Source organism: Lissotriton vulgaris, chromosome 3_1, assembly GCF_964263255.1.
Source record: "Lissotriton vulgaris chromosome 3_1, aLisVul1.2, whole genome shotgun sequence".
NCBI classification, from domain to species: Eukaryota; Metazoa; Chordata; class Amphibia; order Caudata; family Salamandridae; genus Lissotriton; species Lissotriton vulgaris.
In genome coordinates, this window is record NC_141689.1 from 1842156798 (window position 1) to 1842178887 (window position 22090).

Sequence of the window (22090 nt, forward strand, 5' to 3'; positions counted from 1 at the left end):
TCCACCGCCCCTTCCCTTAGCTCTATCCTTCCTGAAGATATTATAGTCAGGCGGAATGGCCATGGCAACATCAGGATTTGAGAATTCCCCCAACCACGTCTCGGTCAGCACTGACTGACTGCAAATTTCGATGTTGACTAGTAAAAATCTTTCCATGTTAACAAAGAGTATCTGTGCTGAATATAGGGCTGGTCAGATAAGTCCCACATCTATTTTCCACCACTCCCCTTCAAACATAAGGAAGAGACAATGTCTCCAGAACACAGTTAGAAACCATGATTTTGGGCCTCCCAGATTCAACTTACATCTAATACACAAAAGATGATGGAGACAATTGCTTGCAAATAGTCCGACCACTTTGATCTCTAGGCATGGTATTCCGGACCATTGCTTTTTTCCCCATAAGCCGCCCACCTTATGCAAATCAGTATTGACATCTCCTGGGCATATTCCCACTTTCATGCAAGAATATTATGTACCTATCTCACCTACCCATTCCCGCCCTCCTGCTTTCAGTGTTGCCGCTCACCCGTCCCAGATCATCTGTAAAAGCTAAGCAACTGGTATATTTTCGCCAGGATTGAACTACTGAGCAGACATTATCAGGTTGGTTTTGTTTTATCTCCTGCTTTCCACATGTTGCATGAAATTCTAGGTACTGGTACAGAAAGGCAGCATTGTGTTGCTGGTGCTGGGGCAGGGTTGGGCTGCTATAATCTTGCACCCAGGCTGCTGTATAGTACCAGATGGTTGGAGTATTTGTTTCAGTTCAAACTACAGAGGAAAGTAAAGCAGGTCTTGGCAAACATTTCCCTTTAAATTCTGACACTACCTGTTCTGTTCAGTTTCTTGCAAGAACATTATTTTTTTTAAAACTGTGTCATTCATAGAGATCGAAAATATTGAAATCCAGGTACAGTGTCAGAATACCTTATGACATGTACTTGCTTTTCCTCTAGTCTTTTGATTTATTTTCTTTTACTTCATGAAGAGGATTTGTCAACGCCAGTAGCTTGGCACTTTCATCCTAAAAGCAAAACTATTGCGTTTGCCAGTGCTTGTTTTCTCCTCTCGTCTCCTTTCTCCCAGCCTCCCATTCTTGCCTCAGCCTCTGACAGTTCAAGGCAAAGTTATATATGTGCCACTCATGAGACAAGAGTCTGCTATGGAAACCAGTAAAGCATTGTGCTACTTTATTCTCATATTTTCAATGACCAATTTTCTCTTGACACTTATGATTAAAGGACTGACTCACAATTCGTTTGAACGCTGGTACAAAACCTATTTGCCAAGTGTTTTTATTTAAGGTCTCGTTCCTGTTCAGTTTGGTTTACCACTCAATTTATTGCCTCATCTAATAGAATGAAGTACTTACCAAGCTGTATAGAAATAAGTAAGTCCCTGGGGTTCAAGTTGCATCATTCCTGTTGCTCTGGGTGCAATTCATCTCAATACTGAGATACAGCAGTTTCTTGCAATTTGGCGTGGGTGCTGTAGCTGGACCGGAAGTTTATATGTACTGCTCTGATTTGGTTAGATAATGGGTTTCCCATGAGAGTGCATGATTCCGCCACAGTGACAGCGGTACTTTAGAAGCATTTGGATCCGCAGAGTGTACCGCTCAAGGCGATAACTATTCTCACTGGATAAGAACTAGTTCACTCTCTCGAACCAATCATCAAGCAGAGCCTCCTGGGGTACATTGATAACCCACATACAAAGCATTAAACCGTGCACAAAGAAATGGACGCGTTGCACATCGCTGCACATGTAGGTGGAAAACTACCCTTGGGTGTGCTACCTTACGTTGTGGGCAGTAATTTCTTAACAGAGTTTCACCTAGTTTTTAGTCAATAAACATTGGTGCATTGCATTTTTATTTCCCATGTTGATGTGTGAAGGGGCTCTTGAGTATTGAGGGGGAAAGGGAAACATAAAATGCTCTTCATACCAAACGATGTTGCATAATTGAACAAGGGCTGTAGAATATTTCCCTGGGAGATATATATATAGATATATATATATATATATATATCTACATTCACAATGTTCAAAATTATGTTGCATTGTAAACAGTCCATGTAGCATTTCACTTGCTGTTTATCAAATGTTTGAAACTTAGCTTTTTATTAGGTCTGGCTTCACAGTCTGGCTTCACAGTGCAGCTAACCTAAAAATAACTTTCAAGAGTACTGCAGAAAGGTGCTTGACTAGGCCCGCATGTTGGGTGCCAGGAGTCGATGTTTTAATTGCATAGAAGTTGTATGCTTCCACAGAAAAAAGTGCCCACCCCCCATCTCTGCTGTGATTATTTTTGTTTATTTATCTAGCTGCCTGAGCTAGCAGCAACATGGCTATCTGAGCTTGATCTTTCAGCGGCACAAACAACATTGTAATGCTGTTAACCCCTTCGCTGCGGCGGCAATTCCGCTGCAGCGCTAAGGGGGTGGGGGGCCGCGCGGCGCTCGCATGCTTGTGACGGAACCGCTCCGTCACGAGCCTCGGGTGCGCTGTGCTGATGACGGAGCGGTTCCATTACGGCCTCGCCCGCAAAACAGAACAACCAGCGGAGGCATGGAATCCGCACCGAGCGGGCCGCGCCGAACCGCTCCGTCATCAGCACAGCGTGTGCGTGGCTGGTGACGGAGCGGTTCCGTCACCAGCAGGGGAGGGGTTAAAGTACCATAGATAACTAGGTAATTTACTGTGTTTTTGTCAGCAGTACAGATATGAGGAAGTCATCAGGAATTGCAGGCCCAGCACACTTCTCTTCCATTACTAACTTTAGACTTCAGAGTGCAGTTTTGTGTTTAAGAGCAGTATGGGATGTTCAGGGCTACACTAATCTACATAGATGTTTAGGTCTTGCTTGACAGTGCAAATGTTGCCTGAACTTATATGACTAACAAAATAAAACTTTCAGAGTACTACTCAGAGAGTGGCTTAGGCTCCACCGACATTCGCTTTGGTTGTGGTGGGGGTTGCCAATGATCATGGCTACAGGCCTGATCTGTTTATTATGAAATGCTTTGCTAAAGCACTAGGCCTGACATTTACTCTGAAAAGCATTTGCTAAAGTCAAATGTAGATTGTTATTACTCTATATTAAAGGCCACTAATATGCATTTTGTTACATGGAATCTCACAGATTACTGTAGTGGGCAATGGTTTTGATGACGGTTAACCCATGTGACCAACACTAGATTTAGAAGGTTTGCTCTATGAGAATCCATGTTAGGCCCTATAGAGATATAGTATTTTGCTTTGCTAAATGTAAATTTGTGTACCTTTATAATTGTCTTGTGGAAAAGCTTACACTCAAAACAGTATGTTGAATGCTATAGGCCTGATTGGTGCAAGGTAATGTTGAAAGGCTAGAATCATGATTGGTGCATTGGGAAACGTTATGTCTGATGACCCAGATCTGGTCTGTTTATTGGAAAACAATATGACAAAGGCAGCTGGTCTAGCCTATTAACTGTGAAACGCATCTGTTGAAAGCCAGTAAGCCTTAAACAGTTGTTTGTTATCACAGTGTGTTATAGGCTATAGACAGGTATTTTGTTGTATATAATTTCACAGATAACAATAGAAATCAAGGGTTTTAGCATTGGCCACCCACTCTGACAAACCCTGGAACTTTTCACTTGGATGGTTCTTGTTGGGCCCTGTTGAGAGCGGCTGAATAACGGTATGCATGATTGTTGTCAATTTATTTCCACTTGAATAGGCTGGAGTTGGGTAAGATATAAAGCCAATGGTAAAGTATTCACCGGTTCATTGGGAAACGTCTTGCCAATTTGAGGTTTAATCTGTTATGAAACTTTATGACAAAGCCAGTAGGCCTGGTCTACTTATTGTGAAAAGCATGTGTTACGGACAATAGGATTTTAGTGATGGATTGTTATTAAACTGTGTTAAAGCTTGAAGGCAGGTATTTTGTCCGATGGAATTTCAAAGGTCACTGCAGTACGCAAGGGTTTTGGTATTGTTGACTCACCTTTACAACCGTGGGGATAGAAGATATGCACTACAATAATCCTTGTTAGGCTCTCCTAAAATGTTGCTTTGGCAACTGTAACTTTTGATGCATTTGCAACTTTATGACTGAATGTCTCATGGTTGCTTTGTGGGAAAGCACAGTACAGTAGGCCTGAGTTAGTTATGGGTACAAGCCAATGATAACAGCTATAGACCTGACTGAATATGCAGGGAAATGTTATGGCATATGTCTGGCCTGTTTATTATGAAATAGTTTTAAAAAGGCAGTAGGCCTGGCTTATTTATTGAGAAAACCACATGGTAACGTCAATAGGCTTCTAACTGTGGACAGTTATACATTATGTCCCAGGCCGAAAGGTATTTGGTTAAATGTAATCTCACAGATGACCAAACTAGGCAATGGCTTTGGTAACTCACTCTGACATACTCTTGGAGTAGATTTTCACTGTGATGATTCTTGTTAGGTCCTTTTGAGAGGGTTTATATATTGGTTTGCAAACTGTAACTGTGGATATAGTTGTCATTTAATAAATATATGCTTCTTGATGAATGTCAGCTTATATGCACTCCAGTAGGCCTGTGCTGATATAGTGTCAAGCCACTGGTATAGTCTAGAGGCCTTATCGGTTCACTGGGAAAAGCTAGGTCAGATTCCTAAGGTGTGATTTGCTTATAAAGAAAAGTTCAATCAAAACCAGTAGGACTTACTTACTTACTTATTGTGATAAGCATGAGTTAAAGGAAATAGGCTTTTGGATGGATTGGTATTAGACTGTGCTAAATCCTGTGAGCAGGTATTTTGTTGCAAGGAATCTCGCAGAGTACAGCAACAGGCAAGGGTTTTGGTGTTGGTGACTCACCCGAACAAACAATGAGGATAGACAATTTGCACTATGGCAATGCTTATGAGGATCTTTTAGTATACATTTTGTATTGTTTTGCAACTACATTTTGTACATTTTTGTAATTTTAGTACGGACTACATGATGGGTGACATGTGGAACAGCTTATGACTGTCACAGTTGGTTATGGTGACAATGCTAAAGGTTATAGGCTTGATCGCTTCTACTGAAAAGTTATGATAAAGGCGGTAGTCTTGACATATTGATTGCAAGCAGCATATGTTTAAGTCAAAAGGCATTTAAGGATAGATTAGTACTACTCGGTATTAAAGCCTGCACACAGGTTGTTACATGGAATCTCACAGATTACTGTAGCAGGCAGGGATCTTGTGCTAGCTACCCTCTCTGACAAACCGTGGGTATAGAAGATTTGCAATGTCAGAATCCTTGTTACTCCCTCTTAGGATATTATTTTGAGGCATCACCTCTAATTTTGTATACTATTTAAGTTCATGATAGCTTAATGGCTTCCTTATGGGAAATCTTAAACTCAGTACAGGAGACCTCAGTTGGTTATGGTGACAAGCTAATGAAAAGAGATAGAGTCATGATTGGTTCATAGGAAAATATATTTCTGATACCATAGGTCTGATTGGATTGTTACTAAAAGTTATTATAAACACAGGAGACCCGACATATTGATTGGGAAAAGCATATATTAAAGACAACAGGCATTTAAGGGTGGAGTGCTATTTCTCTGTATTAAAGCCTATGGATAGTTATTTTGTTATATGATGTGTCACAGATTACCTATGAAGGGAAGGATTTTAGTGTTTGTTACCTTTGCTGACAAACCCTAGAAGGAGAAAATATTTACACTGTAATAATTCTTGGTGGAATCTCTGCTGCCCCAACACCCACCGACCACGCACACAACCTAGGGGTCATCCTCGACTTCCCCCTCTCCATGACTAAACAGGTCAACGCCGTCTCTTCCTCATGCTTCAACACCCTCCGCATGCTTCACAGGATCTACAAGTAGATCGCCACCGAAACGAGAAGAACGGTCCCCCAGGCCCTCGTCAGCTGCAGACTGGACTACGGAAACGCCCTCTATGCAGGAGCCTCGGCCAAACTCCTGAGACGGCTGCAACACATCCAGAATGCCTCTGCACGCCTGATCCTCAACATCCCTCGCCACAGCCACATCACACTCCACCTGAGAGACCTGCACTGGCTCCCCATCAACAAAAGGATAACCTTCAAGCTCCTCACCCACGCACACAAAGCACTCCACAACACCGGACCAGCGTACCGCAACAGACGACTCAGCTTCTACACCTCCACCCGCCTGCTCCGCTCCGCCGCCCTCGCCACAGTCCCCCACATCCGAAGAGCGACCTCCAGCGGCAGATCATTCTCCCACCTCGCTGCCAAGACCTGGAACACCCTCCCTGCCCACCTACGGCAGACCCAAGACCTGCAGACCTTCAGAAGACTCCTCAAGACCTGGCTCTTCGAGCAGTAGCGGCATTCTCCTACCCCCAGCGCCTTGAGACCCTCACGGGTGTGTAGTGCAATTTACAAATGTCATGATTGATTGATTGATTGATTGATTGCTGTCTGCCAGGATCTTGGAATAAAACAGATAGACAGACAGACCGACAGAGACAGACTATGGGTCAGCTCTGTTCTGATTTTTGTCTGTCTGAGTGTCATTAATATTCTTCTTCCATCCAGGAGAGCATACAACATGGGGCAATGGTTCAGTTTTCATCAATCATTGGCTTGCCTGCCCTGTGAATGATAGCATGTTGTGATCACATTTACATCCAACTGAAAATGAGGACGCTCCTGTGTCAGGACTTGTTGTGTAGACCTTTACTTTTCAATTTTCTCCTTTTATAGTTCCCTTTTCATTTAGATGCTTCTCCTCTTTTTATGTAAATATTAATGGGGATACTACAGCTCTCCAGGCAGTGCTAAGAGGTTGCTTGCTTGCACTAATTTCATCTGTAATGCGCCACATCGCACATGGCCATTTTCTCTAACTAGGAGACCATTATGGAATGCTGTCGTCCATTGTGTATCAATGTTTGACCATTCCAGGATGGTCAACACATTGCTCAAAATGCGGTGGAAATTCTCGAACTGTAAAATAATTATAGACTATTTACCATGCCTCTGCAAGACAGACACCCGCTGTTGATATTGATACATATTTGTAAAGCACAAGGAATGACCAATGGAGTCTTGGCGCTGTCATCTGTAAGAAGCTGTACTGTTGAATCAAAACGAATGGAAATTATAGAGGGGGAAAAAAGCGCTGGTATTTGAGATGTTTTCAGAAAATACTCACATATGATTGACATCTAGGATGCCAGGGCAGCCGATTCCAAAGTTGGGAAGTGGAGAAGACAAAGCTCCTGCTCCCCCAGGAAACCTGTTGGTTTTAGGGACAGTCACTTTTATGGAAGCTCAGGAGCACAGACATTTCCTGGGGTATACCATAAGAATTTCCTCTTTAGATACTCCAGGCCTGTAACTTGGAGACCTTTGTGCGCTGTGCACAGTGCTTTAAAGGCCACTCTCTTTTTAACAGGTAGCCAATGAAGCTCCACTAATGCCTCAGAAGCGGATTTGAAGTTGGGAATTTTCTTCAGGAGCTGTGTTGGTGCATTTTGCAGGCCTCTGTAGTTTATTGAAGGGGCCTTGTTGAATGCCCAAGTAGAGGGCATTGCAGTAATCTAGCCTTGACAAAACTAGCGAAATTATGACAGTCTTCTGTAGGTCGAATGAATGAAAGGCCTTTTAGTAGGAAGAAACAGGATTAGGTTAGTTTATTGATCTGATCAATAAATGAGAGTTTTGAATCATAGGCTACTCCCAAATTCCTAACTTTGGGTACTGGCATGAGAAGAGGGCCCAAAATCTGTGGCCATCAGGCATGGTTCCACAACGAGGTGTCCTTACTGAAGGGGAGAACCTCCATTTTCTACAAGTTCAGCTTAAGGCAATGACTGCTCATCCAAAGGACTACTGATCTCATACAGTCGTTAAAGCGGTGTGCCACCTACTCAATATTACTTGCAATCGACTCTACGATTGGAGTGTCGTCAGCAAAAGAAATGGTTGAGAAACCAAAAGACAGAATCAGCTTAGCTAGGGGAGCCACATATATGTTGAAAAGCATAGGGTTTAGTGACAACACTTGCGGGACATCACATGGCAAGGAGAAGTATTTGAAGGTAAACTCTCCCAAAGTGACTGATCGCTCTCAGTCAGAAAGAAATGAACAGAGGAGATCGTACTCTGAACCACCGATCCAGATCTCCACTAGGCACACCGAGTGACGTACAGTGTCAAACGCTTTGGATAGGTCCAAAAGGACCACCACAGCCTTCCCTCCGTTGTCCATGATATGTTGTATCTCTTTGGTAGCCACTGTCAATGCTGACTCAGTACTATGGCCTTTCCTAAGCCAAACTGTACTCCATCCAAAATCTCATTTCGATGTAAATACTCTGAGATAGCAATATTCAAATGCCTCTCGAGGATTTTTGCTGGCATAGGGAGACGCGAAATAGAACAATAGATTTTTCCCTCACCTGGATTGAGGGAAAACTTTTTAGGCAAAGGGAGAATCGAGGCCTTTTTTCAGTCCATTGGGAAAATACCCACATTAATAATGCTGTTTAGTAGGGTGGTGAGAGGAATATCTATTGTTCCTACTACATCTTGAAGAACTTTGGGTGGGCATGGGTCAGAAGGAGCTTCTAATTTGATGCATCCTATTAGTTCTGTCACTCGCTCCTTAGTAAGGAGCGGGAACTTGTGGAGCTTGGAGTTGTTATGACCTGGGGAGTCCCTCCCTAAAGTTGGGGGGTTAGTAGTACGACCAGCATCAAAAACCCCATAGACTGTCTCTACTTTCTTCTTAAAAACTTCTGCTAACTTATTGCATAGCAGTTGACTGGAAATCAAGGTATTTGCGTTATAGGTGGGCAAGAGAGCACCTAAACAGGTTTTGAAAAGCTGCCTGGTGGAATTTTTCGCAAAATAATTTTTTTCAGTGAAGTATTTGGTTTTCTTACCTATAATCATATTTGTATAGGCCTAGATGATTTGTTTATACCTAGTTATTTCCTCTGTGCAGTAACAGCTTCTCCAAACTTTGTCCTGTCTTTGACATTCCTGTATCAATGTTCTAACCTTTGGAGAGAAGCATGGTGCTATTTAATTTGAAGCCACTCATGTTACTTAAAAGTAATGCTACTTCTTTGTTATCAAGAGCTTCTAAATGAAAATTGAAATTACCTATTATGGTGTAATTGGCCTATTGTATACTACTCTCTGGTCAGGAATTACCACTGAAAAAGGTATAAGGGAATTCCTAATGCTAACCCATGAGAGGGATAGGCCTTACAGTAGGGAAAACGAAATAGGCTGTTTGCAACTATCAGGGCATTCAAACCACCACAATACATGTCCTGCTTTTAATTTATAAAGCACCCTGCCCTTAGGGCTACCTAGGGCCTATCTTAGGTGTGACCTATATGTAATAAAAGGGAAAGTTAGTGCTTGGCAAGTAGTTTTAAATGCCAAATCGAAGTGGCAGTAAACGGCACACACAGGCACTGCAGTGGCAGGCGTGAGACAGGCTTCATAAGGCTACATCTGTGGGTGGCACAATCAGTGCTGCAGCCCACACTTAGCATTTAACTTACAGGCCCCAGGAATATTGGATACCACTTTAAAAGGGACTTACAAATAAATTAAATATGTCAATCAGGTATGCACCAATTATACACGTTTAGGGACGAAGCATATACATTTTGGCACTGATTAGCAGCTGTAAAGTGCTCAGAGTCCTAAGGCCAACAAAAAGATACAGTAAAACGTGGAGATAAAAAGCAGCAAGATATGTGGGAGACCACCCTAAGGATGCTAGGTCGTACAGTGGTGCATGTAACTGAACCACCCAGGACATAGTTTCTGGCTATGCAAGTAGCATGTAAAGCGCTATATAAATACCAACCCAGCACAATAACCGTGTAGGGTCTCTAGAGCATGCTGGCCATTTGAGTATGCTCCACTAAAGGGTTTGGAGAGCTGTCTAGATACAGTAATACAATACAATACAGCACAATATATCTAATTAATGTCTAAGAACAGGATATTCTGTTTGTTCCTGGCCGGCTGACTCACTGATGGCGGGTTTAAGGGTTGGGGATTATTCACGTAGGTGCACAGATCACTCTTGTCGAGGAAAAGACTAGTGAAAAAGGCATTTCAAGCACACAACAAGAAAATGCATGTTAAGTAACACATCAAAATAATGAAAATACACATCGTGTTAAATTGTGTCTGTTCCTCTGTAATTTTGTTTTTAGAAATGATAAGGGAAAAGTAGCTTGCTAATACTGCTTATAAATGTGATGACTAGCTTTAACTCTTTGATGCCTCCTCTTTACCTGGAGACATTTGTGAGCCACTTTTCCATGCTGTTTCCGCCTGCCTGCGCTCGGCCCTTTCTGACCTATTGAGGCTGTCGGTCTGCAGGCATTTACCGGGCTCCCGTCCAAGAGAAACCTGGAGAGCAGCTCCATTAATTAGCTTCTTAACAGCTCATTAATTTCGTCTTCAATCACGAATCTGACACAAAAATACCACCTCTGAACACAACTGTGAAAGGTGAAAGCTTCCTGCATGGCAGATGTGTGCTCTAGTATCAGAAAAAACAACACAGTGATGTAACCTCTGTGCGCCTGCCAGGACAGCAATGCTACAGAGAATAACACAGTTGATTTACGGCTACTACTACAAGAAGCAATGGCAAAGACATTAGCTCAGGCCTTAGCAAGCCTGTAAATTCTTTTTGCAAACACATGCAACAGACATGAAACGTTTAATAGTGATAAAAATGAAAACTACCACTGTCTAAAGGTAGCGTGCGTATGTTAGCAAAAAAAAACAATTTATCAGCCTTTTGGCTTTGTCAATTTGTGTTTTGGTTTGTCCTAGTTTATAGGTCGAGCCTGGGTAGTGCATGCGCTGCTCTGCAAGGCATGCTGTATTAGAGTATGGAGTTGAAGCTCCGCTCACTCTCCGCCTATATTTTTCATTGGCTTGTGTCATTGTCCTTGGTAAATGCTGGCTTCTGGTTCGTTAATAGGCTTGTTAGCCCCTTCTTAGTACCGCCTTGTCTTCATTTGCAACCTCCTGTGAGGACTGGCCCTTTTACTTCTGTTACACGGTATGTCTTATTTAGTCTGTAAGCAGTATTGTCTCTAATGAGGTTCTCCTACTGCAGGCACGCCATGCTTTCCTGCAACATTCAGTGCGCCATGCAAACTTTAACTTTCCAAGCAGTCGGCGACACTGGCGGCGCTTTTTAAAATACTACTAGAGTTTTAGCTACTGGCATTGTAAATGACAATGGGTTTTATTTATGTGTTGATTATCAAAACAGATAAATAAAAGGCAATGTAATTTACAATGCCAATAGCTTACACTCTGGTAAATGGTAGTTCTATTGCATTGCAAATGCTTGTTGCAAAATGTTATCAATGTGTGAAGCTGCAGGCCCCTCATCAATCTAAAAACAAAAAACAACAACATTGGTGTAGGAAGCTGGGTTTCTTTTGCAGTAACCCACCCACTTCTAGCCAGACTACTGATGCACTTTGACTTGATGTGCCCAGGGCCCTTGCCAATCATGTTCTCAGGAACTGTGTTCTTTCCCAAAACTGAACCGTATACCCCCAATTTCCACATCTCTGACCACGTCAGTCCCTTGTATAAGGTACCATGAGTACCAAGGGCACTGTGGCCCGGGAAGGCCTCTATGGGCTGCAGCACTTATTGTGCCACCCTTGGAGGCGAGGCAGAGACAGACAGACAGACAGACAGACAGACACACACACTTTCATTGTAGGCTGCGTATTTTGGTGCAGAACAAAGTGAAGAGTCAACATGGCACACATCCATGTGCCATGCCTACAACCCACTGCCCTGGCATAGGTCAGCCACCCCTCTAGCTGGGTGCACTATACCAGTGGTGAGGGTACAGATGCATGAGCCCTGTATACCTAGAGTGTCTAGGCCAATTCTTAGGAATTGTAAGTGCAGTAATGCCATTACAGTATATAATGCTGGGAGTTTGTCATTACGAACTCCACAGCACCCTAATGGCTTTACTAAAAACTGGGAAGTTTGGTATCGAACTTCTCAGCACATTAAACCCATACTGATGCCAGTGTGGGATTTAATGTAAAATGCACTCAGAGGGCATTTTAGAGAGGCCTCCTGAAAAACGACCAGCCTCTGGTGGGTTCCCTGACTGGTGCACACCAGCCTGCCTCCAAAAGACATGTTTCTGGACCCCTGGGGTGTGAGCCTTTGCTCCCTGTGCCCAGAAAGAAAGCTTTTCCTGAGCGGAGGTGTTCACATCTCCCCCAGGCAAGGAAGAGCCATCTGTGGCACGGGAGCTTCAAAGGCCTTGCTGCCTTTGTAATGGGACCCCCCAGCCTCTCCTGCTATCAGGAGTAGGCTCCCTTCCTGTTTCCCCTCCTTTTCCACGGGAAGACAAGCGTGGAAAAATTAGCCAGTCCAGAAGGTGGGCCTACCTCTGCCAACCCCACCCCTGAGGTGGGGGAGGCGAGGTGAAGCCCACTGTTCAGTGCCCGCCATCTTGCAGATGGCAGGCATGCTCCAATCAGGATTAGGGATTGTGCCCACTCCCCCACGTGGGGTGAGCACAGCAAGGGTGTAATCTCCTAAGGTCAGTAGCCCATTGCTACCTACCTCGAGATCCCTAAAACGGCCCTTAAATACAGTATTTAGGGGGCAGCCCTGAACCAAAAAGAGAGATTCCTGCAACGAAAGAAGAATAAGGATGAAAGAAGACGCCCAGCAGAGGAGACTGCAGAGAAGAACTGACTTGGCCCCAGCCCCACCGGCCCATCTGCAGTTTCCAGAGAATCCTGTGCCAAAAGTCAATCTGTCCTGCAGCCAGCAACCTCCAAGACCCCTGGGAGGACTGACTGCCTTCAACAAAGACCGTATCTCCTGTGAACAGCATCTCTGTTCAAAAGAAAACTCCCAAGACAGACTCTGAGCCAGCTGAGGACAAAGAAACCCGACGCCTGGAACCACCGCCGCACCCCTCGCCTACGGCCTGAGTTTGAGTTGCCCACCGGTCCCAGCAAGGTCCCCAAGAGACCAAGTCCGAGTCCACCATGGGTTGTACCTCTCCAGGACTCTCCGGCGTCGCCTGCAGCATCTGCACGGAGACCCTCTGTGGTAAATATTTGATTTACCGTCTTAATTTCTATGCAGGTAAGTACTTAATCAATAATAACTCAATCGGAAATAAAGAGGCAGAGTCCGTGGTGTTAGAGTTCTTAGGGGTTTTATTCCTTAAAAAGGAATGGTCATGACCTGGATATCATGTTCCTGCAACCACAGGGGTTCAGGAAGGGATAGAGCAATATTTTATTGACAATACATAGCTTATATACTTGACTTGTATTACAGAAACCTATACAGTAGGCGTAACAGCTGAGAGAAACAAGATAACAGCATCCACGTGATAGTGGTACGTAATTAGAAGGCGTGAACTGGGCGTGCACATGGAGGTGTGTACTAGAAACGTCGCAGATAGGTGTCACAGTGGGTGGCAACAAAGCAGAATTTTGTAATGTCAGCAGAAATCTGAAGCATGGGTGCGCGCGCAGTTGCATGACGTATGATTGACGTGAAACAGACGGGTGCAGGGGACTTGACATTTACACTGGCGGAAAGAGACAGAAGTCTGGCATGTCGGATCAACTCGTACTTCTATCATATCTGATATCTGATGTTTAGGAACCATACTATCTAGAGGGAAAGGTCTCTGGGGCAGAAGCTATTCTATACTGACTGTGAGTGCGTGTGTAAGCGCCTAAGTGTCTGCACGGGATGCGAGGGGCATGGGCCTTCCATGGTAACAGAGACTATGAATTACTTGCATGGAGACAGTGAGGCCGGGCCTTTCGCCTTTCAGCTGGGGGAATGTTTACTTAAACTAGTAGGCAGGAATGCAGTTTCGAGGAGCGGAACAGATAATTCGAAGGTTGAATACAGTCTTGGCAGGCAGCAGGCTGAGCTAAGCGCCATGGGCCGCACAGAGAGTAGGACAGAGGTCACGAGTACAGAGGCTGCCTGGGCTGAGGCTTTCAGAGTCAGAAAGCAGAGAAAAAAGGCTCGATGGCAGAATTCAGGGCCTAGTTTGCCAGAGCTGAAAAACGTGTAGAGTACACCATAAAAAGACGTTGGCAAGGCATACTTGGAAACGGAATATTCAACCCATTCAGGGTGGGTCTGAAAGAGGACATGTTAACGGTGGACGCAAATGTATTTGCGTCTTCATAGCTGGCACAGGAGGGAAATTACATGTACTTCAAGCTGGTACATGGAGACGGTGGGGACACGCCAGGGAACATTACTTGACCATAAAATTTATATTTCCTCATTCCCTCCTTGTTCCCTACGGACCCTTCATGATATATCGATCCTCATGAATCGATCAGTCTGTTCTTGTAACATCATTTGCTCATCTTTCTTTCTTTCACGTTTTGAGAAAAAACTGGAATGTTCAATGCACGATGTGGCACACAGTCCACATATTGCTGGCCCACACTGTAGGCACAGACAACAACTGAATACTATGACGAGAGCAATGCCTAGGAAGGATAGGATCTTCCATCCCCAAGCGGTTAACGTTGTCCAGAACCAACCGGACCAAGTACAGGTGCCTGGATTCTGATGTATCAGATTTGCAATTTTATGAAGACGTGTAATAGCTTGATATACTGTTGGCGCGTTTTCTGGAATGAAAACACAGCAACTTGACCCGATGACCTTACAAGCTCCGCCTCTGTCTGCCAAGATGACGTCAATAACAAGACGATTTTGAAGGACAACAACCCGCATGGCGGACTGCTCCTCTGTTAAGTTACCCAGGGCGGAGGCAGTTTCATTCACTACTGCTTCAAGTGTTCTAGTTAATCTGCGGATTAGCTTACTATTTTGGACGGGGCCTGTGAAGAAAAAGAATCCTTTATTGAAATCTGTGTATTGCTCCCATGCCGTTTCAGTAAAGTCGACAATCGGGAGACCTCTTCGGAGTCTATTCTTTACTAGATTTGTGTTTCTGTGATAATCAGGAGGAGCTAGAAAAACAGGTGGCAGAAGGAATGCAATGTAACAGGTACCATCCCAATCTGGAGGTAAGCGTATGTATGCGGTATGACCACAAACAAAGTAGGAATGACGAGTAGCTCTAAAAGAAGATTTACCTTGGTCACTGAATTCGACCACAGTAGTACATTTGCTATGACCTAAGTGTACTGAACCCTTCTTACTGACACATAATTCACCTGTGACTGGTAATACTGACATAGCAGGGGGAACTGAAGCGGCTTCTGATTCAACAGTAAGAATCATAAGGTTAATTGTGTAATTACCTAATCCATATACTTCATTTTCTAGATCAGTTCCTATTCTAATGGGAAGTCCCTTCTTGTCTGGATAACAGGCATTAAGCAGAACTAAGTTCAAGTTTCCCCAAACCCAGCTCCCTTTAAAAACAGCAATATCAGGATCTACGGAATTAATTATTCTAAACCAGGCACCACAGGAGCCATTGTGTGTGAACGGGTACGGAAAGAGGGGCAGAACTCCCTTGTATTTCTGGTAGGGAGGGAGTCGGCCACATATCCAGCAGTTTGTAGCGTTGTGAGTCTGATGGGAGTGATGTAACATACTAATGAATGTGTTGTCGCGCAGCGCAAGTCTGTAAGAAAGTTCATGAAGAGGTAATTCGCTAAAAGAATGTTCAGTAGTGACATTATAAGCAGATTGTTCACGCTTGAAAATAGGATAATATATAGAAAGCAATATACTAGCAACAATAATCAGAAGGCTTAGAAAAAACATAATCAATAATGTCACTATACAGTGACTACGGAGTGATTTACAATATGTACGTTTCTTGAGTTGTCTCTCTCTCTCTCTATCTCGATCTAGGGGATACATGTCAGAAACTATTTAACCGATTCACCTAGGGGAGGACTTAAACAATTAAACTGCCTGACTTGCTAGATCGGAGTTTCAGTTTATACTCCTCTTGGGGAGTTTTCTCTTGTTTCGGAATTTTAAAGTCACTAGATTCGATACAGTCTTTGGAAGGGGTGGACGAGTCTTTTCCTGGCATTAGTTCATTACATTTTTTTACATGGCTTATGTGGATCCACCCCTTTCTCCCTTCGATTTTTATAGCGGTCCTCGTTGTGAGAAGGACGGTCTTCGGCTCTTTCCAGCGGGGTTCCAGCGGACTTTTCCTGTCGAAGTTCCTAACTAGGATCAGGTCTCCTGGACGGACATCATGCGGCTTTACATCTGTGTTGTCAGGAAAGGCTGCGGCAACCTGTGAACGACATGATTGGAGTGCAGACATCAAGGAGGCAAGGTAATCTGTCAGCATATTACAGTCAACATCGGTAATTTTCTTCGGTATGGGCGTCCCCCACATATTCGGTGGTCTGCCAAAGACCACTTCATACGGGGATAGTCCTGATCGCGAGTGGGCGACCATCCTCATGTAGAACAATGCAACTGGCAGGGCGACTATCCAGTCGACCCCTTTTTCTTTACAAACTTTAGCAAGACGGGTCTTTAATGTCTGGTTATGCCTCTCTACAAGGCCTGCGGCTTCGGGGTGTCGGACACAATGGAATCTCCACTGATACCCTAGCAGAAGGGAAACCTGCTTCATTAATTCGGATGAGAATGGCTGTCCGTTATCTGAGTACACGACACGAGGCAAGCCGTACCGTGGGAAGAATTCACGAACCAGCTGCCTGGCAGTGGTCGGAGCAGTGTAATCTGGGACTGGATATGCTTCGGTCCAACGGGAAAGTGCACAAACAATTACGAGGACATATTTGAATCCTCGACAACGGTCCATCTGGATATAATCCATCTGGAGGACTTCAAAAGGGTGATCGGGAGGATGAAATCCACCTTGCTCTACAGGGACGCTTTTACCTGGATTGAACTGACAACAGATCATGCAAGTACGCACTTTCTGTTTTGCTGCTGCTCGTAAGTGTTTATTATACCAGAGATTCTGTAAACTGTCTAACATCGCTTTCTCTCCTAGATGTGCTGGACTATGTGCTGTATTGATTATAACTTGAACCATAGAGTCGGGGAGAAACCATGTAGATTTTTCCTTCGTCATCCATCCTTGATCTGTCTGGATCCCTCCTAGTTCGGTCCATTTCTTTATTTCATCTGCAGTAGCATGTGTCTGAATATCGATTACATCTAGGGCGGGATCCCTAACTGTCATACAATGTGTCGGTACTATTGTCTTTGTCACGTCAGTTGTCTGAGTGTGAGTCAGTGCTGTATGTTTTGCTGTCTGGTCTGCCAGGTCGTTACCCTGGGAAACAGAATCTGTAACTTTAGTATGTGCTTTACACTTCATGACGGATATGCCTGAAGGCAGATGTATGGCTTCTAACAGTGCTTGAATGAGGGGACCGTGTTGGATCTTGGCACCGTGAGAGGTCAAGAAACCTCGTTCTTGCCACAACATTCCGAAGTCGTGTACGACTCCGAACGCATAACGGGAATCTGTGTATATGTTAACATTTCTGTTCTTGGCTAGTATACAGGCTCGGGTCAGAGCAATGAGCTCTGCCGCTTGAGCAGACAATGTATCAATACGATATGTTTCTTTGACTTCAGTTTCAGTGGTCACTGCATATGCGGCCACTAATTCTCCTGTACTTGTTCTCATACATGAACCATCCACATAAAGTGTCAGGTCTGGATTTGTCAATGGAACATCTGTTAAGTCTCGTCTGGGTTTTGTTACTGCATTAATGATCTCTATACAATCATGCGGGGCTGGATCTGTCATTATTGAAGGTAATAATGTAGCGGGGTTCAGAATGCTACAGCGTCTGATTTCTATGTGTGGCTGGAATAGTGTTAATTCATAACCTGTCAGTCGTGCTATAGTTAAGTGTTGAGTCTGGGTTCTGTTTAAAAGAACCTCTACAGAATGTGGAACTTGTACTGTTAATTGATGTCCTAAAACAATTGAGTCGCTCTGTCTGATTGCTAGTGCTGTTGCTGCTACTGACTTTAAGCACGCAGGGAGTGCCTGGGCTACTGAATCCAATGTACTTGAAAAATAAGCGCAAGGCTTATGTGAACCTGCTTGATCTTGAGTGAGGACAGACAACGCTGTACCATCACGTTCTGTAACAAAAAGTGTAAAAGGTTTGCTGTAACATGGTGTCGCTAAAACTGGTGCTTGACATAAAGCTTTCTTTAATTCTTCAAAGGCGTGTGTGTGTTCCTGAGTCCACGGAAGGGCAGTTGAAGTTGCTGCCTCCTGCGTTGTCAACTGAATGAGTGGTTTAGCTAGAAATGCATACTGAGGAATCCATTGTCTACAGTACGAGGTGAGGCCTATAAAGGCCCGCACTTCCTTTTGTGTCTGGGGTTGTGGCATATTTACAATTAACTGGATGCGATCAGGAGTGAGCTGTCTCCCCACTTTGGACAGCAAGTGACCCAAGTACACAACTTGCTGAACACAAAATTGTAGCTTCGAAGGAGACACCTTGTGTCCCTTGTCGGCCAGAAAGTGTAAAACTGTCAGTGATGCTTGTTCACATTCGGGTTCACTTCGTGCGGTGATCAACAGATCATCGACGTATTGCAGTAAGGCGGTATTAACTGGCATGTGAATACAATCTAGTTGTCTTTTCAGTGCTTGACTATAGATGCTGGGGCTTTCTGTGAATCCTTGAGGTGCGCGTGAAAATTTGAAACTTCGTCCATTTAAACTGAATCCGAATAGATATTGGCTCTCTGGATCAATAGGCACACTAAAGAAGGCGTTCTTGAGGTCAATTACAGTAAAGAACGTTGCTTCTGAATCAATAGCAGTCAATAGGGAAGAGATATCGGGAACCACAGGGTACTGTGGAACTATGCATTTATTCAGTTCTCGTAAATCAATCACCAGCCGGTATACTGGCGGTGCATTGGGATCAGTACGTTTAAGAATCGGAATGATAGGGGAATTACAGATATTGGAGTCGGTCTCTACAACCACTCCTTGGGCAATAAGCTCTTCAATGATTTTCAGTAAAGCCACTACAGCATCAGGCGGTAACTTGTATTGTCTGATTCTCGGTAAAACAACACCTGGTTTCAGTGTAACACGGTATGGAGTAATATGCATGCAGCCTACATCGGTTGGGCCTTGTGCCCACAGGTGATCTGGTACATTTTTCAATCTGATATCAAATTCTCGTAATACATAGTGACCCTTGAAATCTCGCAGAAAGAGTCTAACTCCTTCCGGAGAACAACATATCACTGCTCCTAGAGCTTTCAATGTCTTTATTCCTAACAGATTTTCTGGACATGATTTTGTAAGTAATAGGTCTGTAACACGTGATAATGGACCCACAGCCAGGGGAACTGGTTCTGATACCTCATTTACAATAGGCTGTCCTGAAAAACCAAGGGAAACATTCTGTGAGCCTGAGAGGGGTGCCCCTGGAACTTCATCATGACTGATTGTTGTGCGGCTTGCCCCTGTGTCAATTAAAAACTTTCTGTCTTTTCCCAATACTTGACTGTGTACATAAGGACCTTCTTGATCTACAGGAATCTCAATAAGAGGCAAGCCAACTTCCCTCTCCAGGCTGTTTCATGTGTATCGTGGATAATCGGGGTAAGCAGATTGGGCATACTGGTACATCTGTCGTGAAACTTGCTGAGTCGCGGCAATGGGCTGTGGCTGTGGTACCGCTACTGTCTGTACTGTATGAGATGAAACATGCGTAGGCTGTGTCTTCTGTAAAGTCTGTTGCTGGACCTGGTCTTGTCTAGGTGGATGCGGTCTTTCCTTAGTTTTACCTGTTTCTATATTATGTTTCAGGACTGGGCATTCATGTACGTAGTGACCTGGCTGCTTACAATAGTTGCATGTCCCTTTAACGGGAGCTGCGGCGTGACCTGTCTGGGTCGTACCCTTTCTCTGGCTGTCGGCTGGAACTGATTGGGCTACTAACATTTTCATTTTCGTGTCTTTCATGCGTTTCTGTTCATGATCCTGTTCTTCTCTGATTCTGTTCTGATGATATTGTAACATTTGTAACATCTGTGATGGCGTATTTGCTTGCCATGTACTCTCAACCTTGTATACACGGTTTTTAACTGCTAACAGGGAATTCTCGACTAACTTTGATACAAAAAGATGCGGGTACGACTCGCTACTTGGTTTAAGACCACTATTAATAATGAAACATTTCTCGAATCTTGAATAAAAGTCACTCGTATCTTCATCTGGCTTCTGTTTACAGGCCGAAATTGCGTCCCAATCTTCCTTTCTAGTTGTCAGTAATCTAGGCAGAACCTGTACTATCAAACCTGGTAATGCTTTAGTTTTCTCCCCAAGGCCTAGCCCTGGGGTACGTTTTTCTTCCTCGTCCTCTATTTCTGCCCATACAATCTTTTTATCTCCTACCTCCCATTCCTTTTCCTTGAGTTTCTCGTAGATGCCCGTGGGCAGCAGTACCTTTAACATTTTCATGATATCTTCATATGTATAATCTCCCATCAGTAACATATCTTTAAGTTCTCTGTGAAAACCTGCAGGGTCTTTATCATGACAGGGTACTAGTTTCTTCATTTCCAGTAATTCTAACTTGGTCAGAGGCGTGTGTACATACACACGTTTCAGGTGATTATCGGTTCCCATAACTGGATGCACTTCCCGTAAGGGGTTCTGACTGTCAATGCCATGCAGACGCTCCATATGATACATTTTCCTTTCTGGGGGCGGAGCGGGAACATATTCTGTACTTAAGAAAGTGTTATATCTATGTCGTTGTTCTAGAATTATTTGTATTAACTTGGTACTTAGACCTCTCCATCTGTCCATGAGTAATGCTTCTAATGTATCGTGTAAGGGACCTGGATCAGAATGTTGGTTTCTGTATAACGTGAGGAGGTGCTGAATCATGTATACACCTGCTAATTTCTGTTCGTCTGGGGAGAGGTTCAGAAATGTCTGTGCTACTGTGTCATCATTATATATGTTCGGATTATCGGCCCATAGTACTGCTGACCGGGCTAGTTCTTGTTCATCCATAGAATTGAGTACATGGTACCCCATTCGTTCTCGAAGCCTTTTATCAGTCTCCTGGAACTGATGTTCCGGAGAATTCGGTTTTGTTATGCCAGAGAGAAAAACTCTCTTGCTTTCCGGACGAATACCTTTCCTAAGGTAAGTTCCCCTACCTACATACGCTATCATGTCTGTAGTCTTTTCTTGTTCTTCAGATTCTTCCTCCTCCTCGGAGGAAGCTTTTTCTTTCTCTTTTTCGTGTATTTCTATCACTGCTTTTCTTATTCTCTTGTACATACTGGCTATGCAACCCCCTTTATCATGTTTTCCTTCGGATATATTTTGACCCCACTTGTTGAGTGCCTCTATTTCATCCTGTTCTGTCTCAGGCCTGTCTCGTTCTCTTATTAGACAATTTATGAAAAAACGTAATATATATGCTTGAGTGTCAACTTTCTGATGTGCCATGGCCTCTTTAATACTTTCAGGGTCTTCCCCAGTCTGGACAAAATGGTATATTCTATCTAAGTGTTCTTTCATTCCTGAGAACAATATTAGGTAATCTGTAGCTTGTCGCAATCGTAGTGATGCTATCAACATCCTATCGTCTTTGCCGGGTACTGGATCGTATCTGCAAACTGGAAGCGGTTCTTTGAGCATGTCGAGACGGGGTGATTGGAACGTGAACGGATTCTGTATGTCCCTAAGGTGTAATCTGTGTGTTGCTGGTGGGGTCCGGTAACCCCCGGTCGCACCTCCTGTGACGGAAGCTTGGACATTATCTCTCTGTGGTGTCTGTATGTGTACTTGAACTTGTCTTTTAGTAGGATCAGGTTTCGGTATGTCAATCTTAGGTGCGGGAAGTGGTGGAGGTACAGGAACGACAGGCTGTCGGACGGGATAACCTGATTGCAGTAACGGTGGGATATGGTCTGGAGGCGGGTTGCCACCCCCGTCACCGTCAGCAGGCGGGACGTGGGCACGTGGATTGGTGTAAGCGGGTGCTACATCCTCTAGATAGGAATTCAGGAATATGTCT

General features: G+C 44.0%; 1 protein-coding gene across 1 annotated transcript in view; it reads right to left on the reverse strand.

Annotated features, from left to right (window-relative positions):
* Positions 1 to 22090, reverse strand: part of GATB (glutamyl-tRNA amidotransferase subunit B) — a 596207-nt gene that overhangs the window by 356274 nt on the left and 217843 nt on the right. The window lies entirely within an intron of this gene.